We start from the raw sequence: 18,815 nt of genomic DNA on the forward strand, positions 1-18,815 counted from the left end.
ACCTTTAAAAAATCTAGTGAAAATTATAGTTACGCCACTCAATGGAGTAGTAATGCAAACTTGGTTTCATAAGTACTAAGAATTTCAACATGGCCTCTTTCATCATAAAGTATGCTGTATAGGTTAAGATAATGTCTTGACCATAATGGTGTCATAATAGGTGGGAACAGTGAAGGAAAGAGATGAGATTGGCTACGCTATATTAACTATGCCATCAAAAAATTGAAAGGACTCCATCTGCTATGACACTAGAGAAATGAGTCATCTTTATACACTTTGACATCGAGGCATTATGTACCGTTTTAGATATGCCACTGAATTGAACATTGTATGAAAAAGGAAAGTAGGCAATATATTTCAAACATTCCACTTGGGAAAAGAATACTGTATCAATCAGGAATCAGATAGCTTGTCTTCCACATGGCGGCTTTCAAGAGAATACCCATTCTGTCTTTGGAAAGGTAAATGGTAGGTTCATAATAAAATAGTCAGCCTATCTGCTAAGCCATAAAAACATAAAAGTGTTTGTGAGCTCATCACTCTGAAATTGATCGGGGCAATTCTAGCTTATTACTGTAAACAATATACCTTCCAGGGAGACAGAACAAGCTGCCATTGGTTCCAGAGGCGGAAAAATTAACCACTGGTTTGACTATTATTCCAGGCATTTAGCTACTCAGTATAATAAAATGTAAGAACTAATAAATACTAAAGTGCCAAGCGCAAGTAAACATGTACTGTAGTACTATAAGTGCAACAATAGGTCTCTTTTTATATAATTGCACGCTGTATGTCCCTATGAAATGGATAAAAGTTAACTACAAATGAATACTAAAGTGCCAAGCATAGATATTATGAGCTGTAGTACTTAAAAAGGCAATGATAAAACTCTCTTATAGTTGTACGCTAGATATCACTGTGAAATAGATGAAAGTACCTGTAGAAATCGTGCAGTAAAAATTTCATAGGGGTAGTAGTCCTCCAATGTTGGTGGTAATGGCAGACCGAGATCTGGTACGTTGGCGTTGCTCCAAGGTCCAATTATGGTGCAGAAATGTGCAATATCTTTCCCAAGCTGTTTGGATAGGGATGCCCCGACCGGCAGTTAACCCACCCCCCCACCCCCCAAGAAAAAAAGGTTCACGGAACCTACGGATTCCCGTAGAGACTCAAAAAACAACGTGTTTCAGCAAAGTAAAGCGTTTGAAGAAAATTTTTAAAAATGGGCTGAAATGTGATAAAAGTATACAAAAATCTTAACTCACCTCTCTGATCCCATTATAGAATATCTGGTGAGTGCATCAATCTTTGCTTAGCATAATTAACTGATGCTACCAATTAATTGCCTCAATTGTCAAATTTATTCAGGCTAGTGTACAAGTATTAAATAAAGTCCTCCCTCCTGCGTCTGTCCCAGGGATGCTGCAAAGATCTACACCTGCTATGGAGTATGTTTAGATTTTTTCATTGTTTACACCAGGTTTGCAGGTGTAACCCATAATAATAGGGCAATGTCTTCTCCTCACTTTGCTGCTCCCCCTGTCCACTCATCAGACGAGTGGTTATAGCTGGTGTTCGCCATGAGAAAGGTACAGATCTGTCTGTTTTCCATGATGTATGCCTGGGGCACATCATTCATAAATGTCCCCGTGCTACTGGTATGGTGACTCTTATCATGGTAATGCTAGTAGTACTGCATGTGACCACCGAGACAATGATTGGCCGTATGTTAGCTGCTAGTAATTTTTATTACATTTCAAACACATTATTATTATTATTATTATTATTATTATTATTATTATTATTATTATTATTATTTAGCAAATTTACAGTAGGAAGAAAGTGAATTGTTCTGTTCCTATCTGCATTCTGCTCATCAGGCTGCAGGCTTTTAAGTCTGCTTCAGTCTGTGCCACTCCTCTCTGGGTGATGGAAAAAGACGGATCCAGTCCCGAGAAACTGGGAGACGTTTCCCAGGACTGGATCCATCTTTTCCCCAGCACCCAGGGGGGAGCGGCACGGAGCGAAGCACACTTCAAAGCCCACAGCCTGATGAGCAGAATGCAGATAGAAACGAAGCAATTCACTTTATTCCTACTGCAAATTAGCTTATCTCTAATTATCTGTTATTTTTTTTTTCAATTGTTTATACCTAAGAACATGATACCATGATACGTGATAAGTACATGATAACAAGGGAATTATGCAATATTTTACCAGGTCATCTGCAATATTTTTTAAGGGCTATCTCCGTCTTATAAAGCAATGGCAAATCACCAATTTATGCCACCACCTCATGATCCAGTGGTATCTTTGCCTACTCAGAAAAAAATATATATCTTTGCTGTAAGCTAATATAACTGCATTACCTGTTACCTTTACATTTATGGTCGTTACATGTAAACAGCCAATCTGGCAACTCCTATGTAACACCCTTATTCTATATACATAGGATGAAATATTCCCAACAGAGCCATCTTCTATAGAGTTGGGAACCAACAAAATGACCTTGAAGTCAGGACTAGGACAAGGTACAGTATTTTAGCGCCATAAGCAGATAAGTAAATTGCAATAGTATTAATAATTAAGTAAAAAAAAAAAAAGTAACACTTTTTGGCAGAGTCAAACTTATTTTAATCTGCTACTTTTGAGAAATTAGAATGAAAAGAAGCTAGTTAATAAAATGGTCAATTTTACCAATTCAGCTAATTGTTCTTTTAAAATTAAACACATTATTGTTTATGATAGTAGACTACCTACCTCCTGCCCACATCAGTTGAACTATATGATTGTCCACTTACAGCTGATTTGTGGAACCACATTTACACATTCTTTTACATTTTTTTTTAAAACTATCTGTCACTGTCACTGGTCTACCAGTCTAGCCTTGTTTGTTGGCCAACCCTAATCATACATTGCCAGCAATAAGGGGATTACCATAGATCAAAAAGGGTATTACTTGTTATCTCACCCTCAACATATCTCAGAGGTATTTTGAGATGACAGACATGAGTACCAGATCATGATTATCGTGTGTGGGTTAAAGAACACTGGCACATGATATGATGAAGCTTGTAAACTGTGCCAAGAGTAAAAGTGGTGTGCCAAGGAGCAGAAGAGAAGGTAAATGTATGACTAGGGCTAGTCGCATCAGTAAAAGTACATCCAGAGACGCATGGAAAGCGCAAGTGATGCTGATTACTGGTGCGACTAGCCCTAGTCAGACATTTACCTTCTGGATTCCTTGGACACTGACCTTGGTGTTGGTAAAGACCCACAGTACCTGAGGTGCCTTCGACTGGATATGCTTGATTTTAGGGTTGTGCCTACTGTTTGCACAACCTAACTAGGTGAGTGTATTCTCCCCCTAATCATCATTTTTACATTTGTACTGTTGATAATACACCAGGAGAAGCCAGCCCCCCCCCCCCCCCCCACACACACACACACAGGATAGCTTGTTAACCCTTTCCTATAAATAGGGCATAACTTTGTGAGTTGGGAGTACCTTTTTAGGAGTGAGTGATATAGAGTGTGAAGAGGTAAGGGGACGTCTAGATGTGTGAAGTAGTGTCCTCATGATCTGCAGTGAGACGATGATTCATGACTTTCTAAGGGCATTTTTAATGGAGTGAGCTGGAAATAATAGAGGCCAGTGGAGAAAGCAGATGTAATGGGAAGTGATATTTCTTGCCATATAAATGGGGTTGGGAACATCAGTTGTGTTGTTCAGAAGTCAGGTGGATACACAGCTGATAGTTCTACTGAATAGACTGTTAGAATTTGAATTATGGCAAGAAAAAAGCAGGTAAGTAAAGAAAAACGATAGGCCATCATTACTCAGTCAGTCAGTCAGTCCGAAAAATTGGGAAAACTGTGAAAGTGTCCACAAGTGCAGTTGCAAAAACCATCAAGTGCTACAAAAAACTGGCTGACATGAGGACTGTCCCAGGAAAGGAAGACCAAGAGTCACCTCTGCTGCGGAGGAGAAGTTCATCTGAGTCCCCAGCCTCAGATATCGCATGTTACCAGCAGCTCAGATTAGAGACCAGGTCAATGCCACACAAAGTTCTAGCAGCAGACACATCTCTACAACAACTGTTAAGAGGAGACTGTGTGCAGCAGCCTTCATGGTAAAATAGCTGCTAGGAAACCACTGCTAAGGACAGGCAACAAGCAGAAGAGAACTGTTTGGGCTGAAGAACACAAGTAATGGATATTAGACCAGTGGAAATCTGTGCTTTGGTCTCATGAGTCCAAATTTAAGATCTTTGGTTCCAACCACCGTGTCTATGTGCGACACAGAAAAGGTGAACGGATGGACTCTACTTGCCTGGTAGCCACTGTGAAGCATGGAGTAGGAGGTGTGTTAGTGTTTGCTGGTGACATTGTTATGGATTTGTTCAAAATTGAGGGCATACTGAGCCTGCATGGCTACCACAGCATCTTGCAGCTGCATGCCATTCCAACCGGTTTAGTTGGAACATAATTTATTTTTCAACAGGACAATGACCCCAAACACACCTCCAGGCTGTGTAAGGTCTATTTGACCAAGAAGGAGAATGATGGGGTGCTACAAGATGGTTTGGGTGAGCTATACCGCAGAGTGAAGGAAAAAGGACCAACAAGTGCTAAGCATCTCTGGGAACTCCTTCAAGACTGTTGAAAGACTATTTCCAGTGACTACCGCTTGAAGCTCATCAAGAGAATGCCAGGAGTGCGAAGCAATAATCAAAGCAAAAGGTGGCTACTTTGAAGAACCTAGAATATAAGACATATTTTCAGTTGTTTCACACTTTTTTGATAAGTACATAATTCAACATGTGTTAATTCATAGTTTTGATGCCTTGAGTGTGAATCTACAATTTTCATAGTCGTGAAAATACAGAAAACTCTTTTAATGAAAAGGTGTGCCCAAACTTTTGGTCTGTACTGTACATAAATCTATTTTCACATACAATATATTTTTTAATTGTAAAACTACACAAATAGTAATTGCTGTTTAGTTTTTGTGTCTAGGAATACTTAGCATCTGCATATATTCATATCCTGTGTATTTTACTTTGTTTAGAATTCAGGCATTGCAAGAACGTGCTGGTTCCATCACAATTCTCAAAACCTAATGTAGATAAAATTCCTGTCCGATTCTTAGGTTTCAGAATACAAGTGAATAATGTTCTTCTAAGAGACTTTGTCGTCCCAACAAATTTAAAATGCCACAAGCCTAAAGTGAAAAAGAGCAGTGGGAGTAAAAGTATTTTGGACATGCCAATAAATTAATGATACATTATTAAGGCATGATTGGAAATATTGCAATTTTTCACAGCTGTCAGTTTAAATATAAAAGCATCAGCACATTAAACTAGTTACTGCTTTTTCATAATTGAGACTTTAGCTTCTAGCTGTGCCCTGCAGCTTTTCATTAATCACCAGGACTGAAGTTCAAGCACAATGACAGCTTAGAAGGCATTAAATGGGCAAAGTATTTTTCAGGTACGGCAAGGAAAGGTCCTTTAGTCCTATAATCCTCAGCTAATTGTTTTTTCGGTCCCTAAACAAAATCTGCTCATGGCGTCTCCTAGTGACAGAATTAGCAGCAGGTTGATTATCTCTTATCTTCAAGAACTGCACTGCACAAGAATATAACCCTGTATACAATGACCACAACATAACACATTGAAACATAGGATGTTATCCAATAGTTAATTCAAACCACTAAAATATACACCAAGCAACGCTTGTATAACATCTCTTACTATTAAATAAAAAATAAAAAAAATTTAATTAAAGACTATTATTTTTTAATTTTTAACAAAGTGTTGTGGACTATAGTTTAATGGATGTGTCAAAACACGCTTTGCTTTTATGTAACAAATTATCAAGTGCATTGAGGTTCATTAATTATGTCATCTAATTGGATTGAGGCAGGTGCAAAATACCTCAGATGAAGTGGACACTGGCGGAAAGGCCTGAGCGCAAGTTTTCTATTAGAAACCAGCATGTCTCCAGACTCCCGGAATTACTTTGTAGTTATTGATTAATGGCCATAATTTATTACAGTGCAGAGGATCTTGCATTGAGTTAAATGTGTGATTAATCAATTTTCCATCAAATTATGAGCAGTTGCCAAAGGAAAATACCAAGTGATTTTTCCCATGGCTTATATATGTAAGATACAAGTATTTTTTTATAAGGAGCTAATAACTGTCTATCATTTGTTTAATACTTGTTGAGACATAGACAAATGTCAGCACACCAAGCCGTCTGACCATCTCTCTATAAAAGCAGCACGTGTGTTGTTTTGAAAATAAAGTTTAAATACAATTAAATAACTTAACTTTACACAGTCAAAGGCTATGTTCCCACAATGTCTTCTTTACGTCAAAAACATCCGTCTTTAAATAAAGACATACATCTTTAATGATCATGATCATTAAAAACGGCCATCTTTATGAAAAGACGATCGTTTTTCATGTAAAAAAGACGTTTTGGGAACATAGTCTAAAAGCCCTATTACATAAAACGATTATTGGCTGTATTTGGCTGATAATCGCTACATGTAATAAAAGGCAATGATCAGCTGACATGAACAATGTCGGCTGTTTGTCATCTTTTATTGTCTTTCAACATGTTGAAAGACAGATGACTAGAGAGCAACGATCTGCTGCCATCAGTCCATGTAACAGGAGCAGTGGCAGCAGACTGCCACTATTTCCAATCTTTAGATTGTCCAGGGAGCTGCGACCTTTAGAGCCTCCCCACCCCCTGTACTTACCCACTTAATGTCGGTGCGTGTTATTGCGCCAGCAGCGAGTTGGAAAAGAGGAGCAAGTGAGCGCTGACTTGACAGGCACTCGTTTGCTCCCAGAGATCACCATGTGTAATAGGGGCTTAAGTCGCATAAAATTCTTATTCTAAAATGGATTTTAATTACAGAAAAACTTTACATAGTCTTTCACATTACTTTACAATAGACGGTTAAAAGGGATCTTTCATTTTACAATCCAATTTAATAAAAGGCATCTAGAAGATACTTACAGAACTGTGCTTAAGGAAATGCTATTGTTCCACAAAATGATACCTGAATACCAACAGCAAAGCCAACAGCAAAGACAGTGATCACATTGTCTCAGCTGAGACTTCCATCAGCACAACTATGGCATGGCCAGTAACATGTGATGTCTTTTGGCCAATCAGACCAGGAGGCATCTTAACTAGCATATTGCGACTGACTTTGAATAGTGCCCAAATTGCACCTGCTACTACACAATGAGCTGCTTATAAATACTTTTTAATAAATGGTGACACCTTATTTTGGTGTAACATGAAGCTTCTGGACCACACTAAAACCTCCAATAGAGCTTCTGAACCTTCACATGTAACTGGTCTTATTGTAGATGGAGCTTTAAAGGGGCACTCTGGCCTAGCCGTATTTTTCAGATATGGCCGGGGAGGGGGTGGTTATGGATGGCGTAGGTCACTTACGGGACCCGGCGCTGGAACCGTAAGTGACCTCCGCCATCCAAAACCCCCCCTCCCTGGCCATATCTGAAAAATACGGCCGGGCTGGAGTACCCTTTTAATATGAAAAAGGGGAGATCCAGAACATTGCTTACCTTCTTCGAGGGTAAATATTTCAAAATGACACACGAAACTGTGCGCCATAATCATTTACTTACAGTGTACTACTCGACTATTGCAAGCCGTATATAAAATTGAGTCCCATCGACTTATTTTGCAATGAATGGATCTAATAAAGTATTGATGGTTGTTATGATAGGCAGTGAGTGCAAGTGTTTTCTTTTGGAAGGTTATCACCTCCAACATTGCTACTCATACCCATTCACAGTAGAATGAAACAGGCATTGTGGAAACATAGAGAATGGAATCAAGAGCTAGCTAAGGCTTATTTAATACTACATTATGCAGTATATGTTAAGGGAAGCCCCCAACATGTACAGCTAAGATATTGGCATCCAGTATACAAAGAGTCCCGTGATTAAATGATATGTACCATGCAGTAATTTTCACTTTAATGTGTCTGGCTTATTGGAGTAGCATGTAGGTCCATGCTATTTTATCCAGGAGACCCTGCTACGTACATCCCCAATACAGGCCAAAATGGCATTGGGCATATGGGAGTCTAGAGATCTGTTTAACGTATGTGCCAGGACTTGTCCCAGTGCTTACATTAAGCAGATCCTGCTACAGCATATAGCACTGTGAAACTAAGAAAGAGCTGGTTAATATAATTACACTATTTTGAGAACACAACCGTTGCACCCCATGTAGTTTCCCTATATTATAAAAAATATATATATTTGTATGTACGGTATTGCTACTTATGTAAATTGGAAAAGAGATTCAATTTTATATGATCTATTGCAAAGAAAGAATAAAATCCTTCTCTATTATTGTATGCATTTTACCAAAAACTGTTCATTGTATGAAACATATTTATAATTTTAATATAGTTTGGTACTTGTTTTCCTAATACAAAAAAATAAAATATCAGATGGAAGTATTCACAGGTTTTAATTGAAAAACAGATTAAAATCTTATTCTTCTCAGCTACCACATCAGGGTATTCTCCTATTGAGTAGAAGTGGAGAACCATTGAGTTAAGTAAATCCACCTACAATCAGCTTAAGGCAGAGAGTAGTGTTCTTCATTGTTACTTTCTAAAACCTATTCAGTTTGAAATACATCTTGGACACTTCACTCAGGAGAAATCCCTAGTCTCCAGTTTTAGCCTAATTCAATATTCATACGGGGTGGCTTCTTCATTTAATAATCTAGAGAACACAATAACTATCTCTTTTACTTACAATGCTTGACTTAAAAACAGTGATTTAAATAGGCGGTGTAATTAGGAGTTAACAATAGATAGCAGAGTGCAGGCCCACCTCACATAAAAATGATACACGAAAGCTTCCTACTCACATTTCTAAGAGCTTTAAAATCCCATTAGTGACACACTCTAAATCACTAAAGGAAACATCAGCACCACCTGACTGAAAAATGTCCTCGTAATGCAACCAAATGAAAGAAGAAGTCCGCGCTCTTAATACAAAGATCAATCTATGTTCCATCGGGAGCATTGAACAAATTTATATCCATTGCTGTAAACCTAATCTGTTCCTTTTCAAAACTTGCTTTAAAGATTAACTTGATTTTAATGTACAGCGTTAGCGCAGACTCATTTTTCATCTCCTCTTCATTTATTCATTTCCAGACATAGTTTGGTATCCAGCTCTCACATACCATTTATGTTACAGGCCCTGGATAGAAAGTCAGAATGGATTGACCATTTTTTACCAGCTTGTTAACAGAACATTTAGTCTGTATTATGGTGGTATTTGATAAATCAATTTTAATATATTGAAGAATCACTCTTATCCAATTGAGTTGTCCCCATTAATAGAGATGAGCGAATATGATTCGATCGAGTAGGTATTCGATCGAATATTCGTGTATTGTGTCGAATACGCGGCAAACATTCGAAAGCCCTCCCATCGCAGTTGGCGCTTTTTTTAATCCAATCACCATGCAGGGAGGCCGTGAGGGACCCTGGGAGTACGCATACAGCTGAACCACATGACCTCAAATATTTCAGACTTGACTTCCGCCTCTCGACCGCAGATGCGCCTTCAACTTAGTCAGGGAGAGTTCTTTGAGCAGGGAGATATAGGTTTTAATAGTGTTTGGGTTAGGCAGGCTTACTACAGAACCCAAAAGTCCTTTTCAGGGTTAATATCCAGCAAAAAAGTCATCTCTGGAGTCTGCATCCAAAGTACTTCTTAGTGCAAAGAAATAGATGATATAACAGCAGCCTCAACAGCTGTATTCATTCCAGTACCCTGTGTGTACAAGTGACTTATAGTGTTCCTGGTTTAGCCCACTAAGGGCATGTTAACCTTTTACATATTGTGCCAGTAGCCCAGTAAAAGGCACGTGATACCTATTGTGCCAGTTGCCCAGAAAAAGGCAAGTGATACCTATTGTGCCAGTAGCCCAGTTAAAGGCACGTGATACATATTGTTCCAGTAGCCCACAAAAAGGCACATCATACATACTGTTCCAGTAACGTTCGTACAGCATGATGTGTGATATGCACGAATAACATGATGCTCTACAGACGCACATTGGAATCATGTATGTAATGCTGCGCAAGAAATACGAATAGAGATGAGCGAACCTCGAGCATGCTCGAGTCGATCCGAACCCGAACTTTCAGCATTTGATTAGCGGTGGCTGCTGAACTTGGATAAAGCTCTAAGGCTATGTGGAAAACATGGATATAGTCATTGGCTGTATCCATGTTTTCCAGACAACCTTAGAGCTTTATCCAAGTTCAGCAGCCCCAGCTAATCAAATGCCGAACGTTCGGGTTCGGATCGACTCGAACCCGAACCGGGTTTGCTCATCTCTAAATACGAACGAAATGTGTAAACATTGCTGTAAAGCAAATATTTTTCCTATGCAACTGCGGAGAGTGGCAGTATACTGCGATTTTGGTGTGTTTCGTCCACCCAGGCATGCTCCCCCTAATGTCCCAGTGTCATTCCGGAGGTGTTGGCATAGTCTAGGGAGGTTTCATGGGGGACTTGGTGACCTCCAAGTGGTCAAATTTGGATTTCCAAGTGCCTCAAATTTTTTTCCCATAGACTATAATGGGATCGAATATTCATTCGAATAGTCGAATCTCGGTGCCTATTCAATTTGATTTCTCGAAAGTCGAATATTTTACTACTCGCTCATCTCTACCTATTAAGAAATGATTGTTTGTCCTGTTGTAACTAAGATGAGCAAATTTCGACCACGCTTAAGTTTGACCGAACCCAAACGTGCAGGATTTGTTTACCGGTGGCTGCTGAAGTTGGATGAAGTCCTAGGGCTGCCTTGAGAACATGAATACAGCCACTTTGTGGGACTCAAAATCCCCTTCTGCAGTAGGAAAGTATAAGAATATTTAAATCTTTACATTGTCCGGGGTAGGTTCTGACATCAATTTTTACCCTACTTTTACCACTTTCCTTGTCTTCCTGGATTATGATATAAGCTCTACCTCTGGTGAGTATAGATAAGTCTCCTGTCTGGAGACTATTATTCCCTTTGTTACTGAAATGTGTATACCAGCTTTACATTGTTCATACACAGGAATATATTCCATTTGACAAATTGTTTTATTTCATTGTTTTATGCTCAATGTTCTTCTCGTCTACCACCCACAGTGTTCTCCATAATTGGTCCATAAAATGAACATGAGAGACATTTCTTCATAATTCCTCATTGGAGACCTCCATAGAACACCTGGCTGGACAGTCATGGGCTCTTCTAGGGAACTCTTCTTGACACCATTTAGCTTCATAATCACAATACCAAGTACAATTGCTTTATTCCTGAGTGTTACTCAGTTTTGAAAGATATGATCATTAGAAAATCTACATCAGTAGTGTATGCATAGAAAGATACATCTTTTTTCCTGTCCTCCATCATCCATTATCAAGGTATATGAATATTATAAACTTCTCATTAATTATCAACAAAAATCCATTCATTGGTTTTCTGTCTCTTTAGTGTTGAAAAAGAAGCTTAATCAAATCTTGGTTTTAAAGAATGAATCGCATGGCCTGCAGTTACAGTATGTGCACTATGGATATAGAAGGAACCTTTTTATTTTTATGTTTGTACCTATATAGTATTGTGATACATGTATGTTATATAGTTAATCCAAATTCCATATAGGAGGTAGCAGAAATCCCTGGCACTCACCATCCCAAGTATCGGGAATTTATTAAAAGCAGTACAGGACCACAACAGAAAGAATAGTTTCATTATATTACAGTAGCTTTACAATAGCCAATGAAGCTAATAAAGCAATAAAACAATTGTTGCCATACTGGTTTTAATAAATTCTACATACTTTGGATCTGAGTGTCATGAATTTCTGCTACCTCCTATATGGAATTTAGATTTACCTGCTGCTTAAGATCATCTATTGAGCCCAACTAATAGAAGTTCAGCCATATACCTAAGGAAGGAGCATACCTGTTATATGGGAAAATATTGTTGTGCCAGTGCTGTTGTTCTCCTTTTTTTTATAAATTTCATATTCGAGAACTGTCAAGGACAGAGTTAGCCTGATAACTACTTGAAGGCTTCAGATTTTTTAATAGAAGTAATTTATAAATTTGTATACCTTTTTGACACCAGTGGATTTGATTTTTTTTTCTTTTCCGGAGTACCCTTTTAATTAAATTGAGTCATCTGTTTAGCATTTTACTAGCCAGAGTCACTAAAAATGTATTCCAACATGTCCATGTCTCTAACAAACAGTCTATGTCTACTTTCACACAACGTCAAAAATAGAGAAAAGGCGTCCGTTATTGCTGCAAATTAACTGACTGCTATGGCAATGTATTGCGGACATCAAAATAATGAACATGATCATTATTTTTGGACGTCTTTTGCAAACAGCGGACTTTTTTTATTAGTTGTTCACACAGTTTTTCTTTTGTCACCGTTCTTTCTCAGTTTTTACTAATATATTCAATGGGCTTTTCAATTAAGCCACACCCAAAGGCTTGTTTGTCCACCTAAACCAGAATAATGTACAAAGTGAGGCGGGCTGTTAAATTATGTCCGTTATTTTAGACTCAAAATGAAGGACATCATTTTGTAACAGAGCTGAAAAAAACATTGTGTGAACATAGTCTGTCAATGGCATCTAAAATTGTCAGAGGGTGATGAAAAATATAAAAGAAACTCAGATACTCACCTGCTTTGAACCCTCACAACTGCTGTTCTTATGCTTCTGGTCCACATCACCCGCTGATGTGTCTTTTTTCTTGTGATGTGTCCATGAGTAGACCTCTTTTTTTATTTTTACAGTATGTCAATGACTGAACAACCTCTTTAAGGTGAAATGAAGCTGTATCCAAGTTTTCCAGGCATTTTCCAGGTGGTCCCCGGGCAGTATCTTCCCTCTGCACAGAGGCGGCGGAGGGAGATGAGCGCCGATCAGTTTTGCTTCGTAGGAAGCAAAACAAATATGATTTGCTCATCTCTAAGCAGGACAATCCATTCCAGGGTACACCTGTAGAAAAAAAATATTGTCCAGTAAAATGGACAAGCTCTTTAAAATAACGATATTACACACGTGTTTACCTTTTGGATAGTTTACCTCATTTGCATAGTTCCACAAATCCTTCCTGGTGTTTCATCTAAAAAAATATATATACATGCATAATTAATGCAGTATTTTGGGAGAGCACTCTTCATCTCTGACTTTTAAACACACACACACATATATATATATATATATATATATATATATATATATATATATATATATTATATCCGTAATTACCTTGTAAATAGAGTAGAAATGCTGTGAAATCTAAATAAAATTATATCCAAGATAACATTTAACATTTAACATTTACCGATCTCTTTCATTATAGGGTGTGCTTTTTATAGTTTTTCATCTCACCCATCAAGGTCATAAATTTCCCTGATTGTTCCTTTACTGCATATTTTCTTCTGTGGGCTGATTAATACATCTATTAATAGCCTCAGTACGTATGACTGGTAAGGAACAGTGGAAAATGTTCACTGGAGGCAGAGATTTCTCTGAAAAAGTGAATTAAAAGAAATAAACTCTTCGTTGTTTTTATTAAGGAACGTTGGACTCATGACATATTTTCTGGGTTGGTTAATAATAACAGGATGTGAACCAAAAGAAAACCAGTTGATCCCATCTAGACATTTTTGGCATTTTCACAAAATATGCTACTGTATACAAATTTTGTAGAGAAGAACTCCAGAAGTGAGACCCCCACCTCAAATCTCCAGGACTCTCTTCTACAGTACATGGAGAACAGGGATGAAATTACTCTCAATTATGAATTGCTTGTCGCTATACTCAAGGGTAATGGAGGGTTGCCTTGCACAACCCTCCGGATCAAATTTTATGGGAACTATGGAAAAGGAGTGAGAATGGGGGAACTCTCAGACATCTGGAAATTTCATTTGTAGTGGCTGTATATCAGACATATATGAATGCTCTATATACATGAAATTAATTTAATGACAATTAGTTTTATATATATATATATATATATATATATATATATATATATAAGCTCACTTATTTGTCTTCCTTACAAGAAAAACTTGCACAGAAAATAATAATTCTCTAAACCTTAACCAAAGGTCTACTGATGCAGCAGAGCTGATGTTGTCTTTGCGAATAGTAATTACTTGCTGAGCTAACATAATGCATGGGGTTTACATTAATCATATGCAAAACCATTGATAACACATCATGACATCACGTTCTACTATCAAACAGCTGCGCAGCGATTTACGAACTCAGCACTACTACAACAGCATGTACAAAGTAAACTCAGCATCCTTAAAGTGAAAGAAGGAAAACCATGACCACTAAGCTCTGTTCTTGATGTCGTTTTGATTTAAGTAGTGGCTGTTGATCACTGAGTAATTCAAAAGGTATATAATGCTGCATGGTGTTCTCATGAGGACGTTTTTGCTGTATTTCGTATGGATAACTCTCTACTTTCATTGCATTTATTTTTATTATAAATTAACCTCCTCCTGCCACTGCTGCAGCTACGTTAATTTGCGATCCAGGATGACACAGGCGCAGGAGCTGCTCCTGTGTCATCCGTAGCGGGTCCCAGCTATCAGTGCTCCAGTGCTGAAAGTTGACCATATATACTGCGGTCAGCACAACCGCAGAATCTATAGGGCTTCTGACAGAGAATTCTCCCTCTACAGATGGAGAATTCTCTGTCCACTGTCCATCGAGGGTCTGCGAAGTGATCGCAGAGCCCAGATGGTAGCCATGGAAACCAAAAGCCTCAGACTTCCGGTTTCTTGGCTACGGAGGCCAGCGGGGGGAGGAAAGGCTGGGCGCGTGAGCTCTGCTCCCTCCTCTCTCTCCCCTGCCGCTTTCACAAGATTGTCACAGCGGCAGGAGACAGAGGAGGGCGGAAAACACAGGGACATCAGCTTATGGGATCAAATCTATGTATCAGTCCATTTCCTTTCCCACCACTTCTGTGTGTCAGATGTGTGCTTTTCCCAGTACTTCTGTGTCAGACCACCAGCACTCCTATGTATCAGACCACAATTCTCCACAGTATTTCTATGTGTCAGACCACTTTTATCCCCAGCATTAATACTGCCAACTATGTATTTTCTGAAGACCACTTCTTCCCTTCTCATGTGCCAGCTTACACCAGGCCTTGTAATTATCAAACCTCTATTATCCCAGCCATCTCCTTTATAGATGATCGAAGATCGGGAAATGTTAGGTTCGCTCAAACTCAAACCTTCAGCATTTTATTCCTGATGCCTTCCCGTTCTGTAAGGAAGGTGGAGACTGCCCGAGTACTGCCTGAAAAACAGGGATACAGCCTAGTTAATAGGCTGTATCCCGGTTTTTCAGACGGTACTCGGGCAGTCTCCCCCTTCCCCACAGAACGGAAAGGCATCGGTAATCAAACGCTGAAGGTTCGAGTTCAATCGAACCTAACATTTCTCGATATTCGCTCATTTCTAATCTCCTTGCCAAGTTTTAGTGTGCACTAGAGAACCACATTTACAGTCCTTCCATAAACTAGAGCTTTCCTTTTAGCTCTTTTTATACTAAACCACCTCTTACCTTTTGTACTAAATACCAAAGTTTGTTACATTTTCACTTACCGTTACACTCACTTGGACAGTTCCAGGTCGGGGGGCAGGAGATGCTGCTGATACATTGCCCATGATATCACTGAAAAGATTAAGTTGACTAAAAACTGTTATAACCTACGCTATTCTAGTTGATTTATCCTTTAATGTAAAAGCACTATTGTTATTTGCAGTAACTTTTAAAATGTTCTCAAACATGTCAAAAGTTATTGATTGCACCCCTGACACCCACTGCAATCCTAAGATATAGCCAGGGAAGTGTGCTCCAGCACGCTTCACTCCCTAGCCACCACGGAAAGCCAACTTGTTTGCTCCATAGACTCCATAGAATAAAGTAAAAACTGAGATTTGATTAACAGCCGGGGAGAGAGGTATGCTGTATTTCGGGATTGCAGAGGCTTTAAAGTGTCACTGTCGTTATAACTTTCAAAATCTAAATCAACAGTAGATGTGATATAAAGCAAGTTTGCAATATACTTTCATTATTTTTGTTGTTGTTATCAAGCTGTAAAACAAAGCTGAACTTACCAGAAATCCAGGTCCAATCTCCTAAAGGCAGATTTTCTGACTTGTGCTGGTTGAAAAAAACAGACTAAACACACAGGAATTCAAGCCAGTAAACGAGTCACGGCTCAATGTGTCCATCAGTCACATGACTGCCTTCTCTGTGAGCGCTCATATAACCTGGGATACACAGGACTTCCTGTTTTCTGTTTCCTGTTTTTTGAGAAAAAGTGATGTGTTTCCATGATAACTAAAAAAATAAATGAATAAAGAACGTAAATTGCCAACTTGCTTTTGAAAGTTATAACAGCATTGACACTTTAAGGAGTGAGACCCACTGCAATCACTAACTTAACATGACTGAGGACATTTCAAAAGTTACAGCTAATGCGAGTAATGTTTTAAATGCTTATTAAAAGAACGCATTTACATTACATCATGGCATGACAGAGCCACGTCTAGGGCAAATTTTGTAAAGATTATATATGACATAGAAAAGTGGGAAAATATGTATTGTGTTTGAATATATCTGTGCAGGGGTCATTGTTATAGGTCCAACAGCTTAGAGAAAGAAACTGAAACAAATCATGAAGAAATATCTGTTTAGCATTCTCTCCATCACTGTAGCGTTCAGCACAAATTATATACTGTACAAATTCTTACAAGTGGCTTCAAAAATGCTATTGGCTCTGCAGTTCATTGTTTGTTCTATTCATTCTACCAGTGCAAGCACTTACATGCAGTAGCTCTAGGTACCTGTATCACTTTAAAAAGGTGTCTTCCATGCAAGCAAACATCATTGCTCATCATCACGTCTTCATCACCATTTTCCCTGAATTACAAATGAGAATCATTATAAAACTAGTAGTAATATGACATTGTAAATAATGGGCCTCATATGTCATTTTGTCTGGGTTTTTTTGCGCCAAATTTCTTATTCTGGTAAATCTGGAAGGTTTTTCACAGAACTAAACCCTGACCATCCCACCACACTAGAAGTGGCTGGTATTTAGAATAGAAAACCCATCAAAAAATGACAGTTTGCTTAGTTAATCTGTCAATTGTGGAGGGTTTTAATGGACACACCCAAGACACACCCACAAAACGCCCACTTTTTGGGTTTGTCAGGTTTTTGGACAAATTGCATCGCAGGACTTTAGTAAATGTGTTGGTCCACTAGAAATGGACAAAAGCCTGACAATTTGCTGCCTGGAACACATTAGTAAATCTGGCCCAATATTTGTAGATTAATTAAAAGTTGTAAGGAAAGAAAATGCATTCTCTTAGCAATAAAAACGTCTTGTAAATTAAGCTTGGTAACTATACTTTAAAAATCTTGAATTGTTAAATTTACTTTGTGTTCTTCACTCTTTCAAAATACATGCTTGATGCCAGTGACTGTCCAATTTAGGTCATTTTATTAGACATTTTTAACATTCTTGTATACACTAAAAAAAAACTCATACATTACGATCCTTTTTTTTTTAAATAATGGAAGTCAGTTGAAAAACAGATCCTAACTAATGACACAAAAGTCCATTAGTTTTTGTATGCGTTTAAGACGGATCTATCCAACAGACAGCAAAAACGCAGTGTGAACCCATCCTTAAAGGAAAACTTCTAATATATTTACCTGCTGGTGTATGCCGCTTAGTAAATCCGCCCAGGAAAAAGGGAATGGGACTTTATTTAAGACTGGGGTACAATTATTCCAGTCTTGATAAATTTCCCTTGTGGACCTTAAAGATCTCCCTCATATTATCCAGAGCAGAGACCAATTGCCACCAGCAACTCACTCCTGGCCTGCCCATTTATTTTAACATAATGCAAAGGTGGTTTGAGTCAGGTAGAAGAGGAGATCTTGCTTCACTCTGGCTCCCAGAGAGAGGTCTTAGCAGGGGATTCCCCTTTATGGTGTCCATATGCCCTTAATTAGACAACACATTTAAAGGTGTTTGTTTGGGCAGGGAGGGTTTTCAATATGTTTCCAGATCCGCTGGTGGGGCAGCGGGTAAGGTAATTACGCATCTTTGGTGTTTTCCCTGCATTCCCAGACACTATTCAAAAAATGACTCTGCCCAGACAACCCCTTTAATAATGAAAGGCTTAATTTTACTTTGAAAAGTTTCCATAATGTAGAATATAGTAATGATACAGCAGTGTTGATATATGAAAAAGCTATATAAAGATGTAACTCAGTAGGTTCACCAGTAGGTACCAAACAGAAAATTGTGATTTCATGATGAGCTATGTTACAGGTGGGCTCTTCTAAATCTGTACCTGTGAACCAGATATACATTAGGGAAACTAGGCTCTTGCCAAGGAGAGAAGCATCTATTAAAAATACTAAAAATTCTGCTTTTATACAAATATAAGAATGTTAGCTCTCATATTTTATTCTTATTGATCCTGATAGAAACCAGCATTGATTCCCTTTTAATGTAGCCTCTCTTTTAGAGTCACAGTAGTCCCTCCAGTTACAATATTAATTGGTTCCAGGATGACCATTGTATATTGAAAATATTGTATCTTGAGACCAAAATTTTATAGAAAACTTGTAATTGTTTCTGAAGGCCTCAACATGTCATCCC

Source organism: Dendropsophus ebraccatus, chromosome 6 (assembly GCF_027789765.1).
Source record: "Dendropsophus ebraccatus isolate aDenEbr1 chromosome 6, aDenEbr1.pat, whole genome shotgun sequence".
Classification (NCBI taxonomy): Eukaryota; Metazoa; Chordata; class Amphibia; order Anura; family Hylidae; genus Dendropsophus; species Dendropsophus ebraccatus.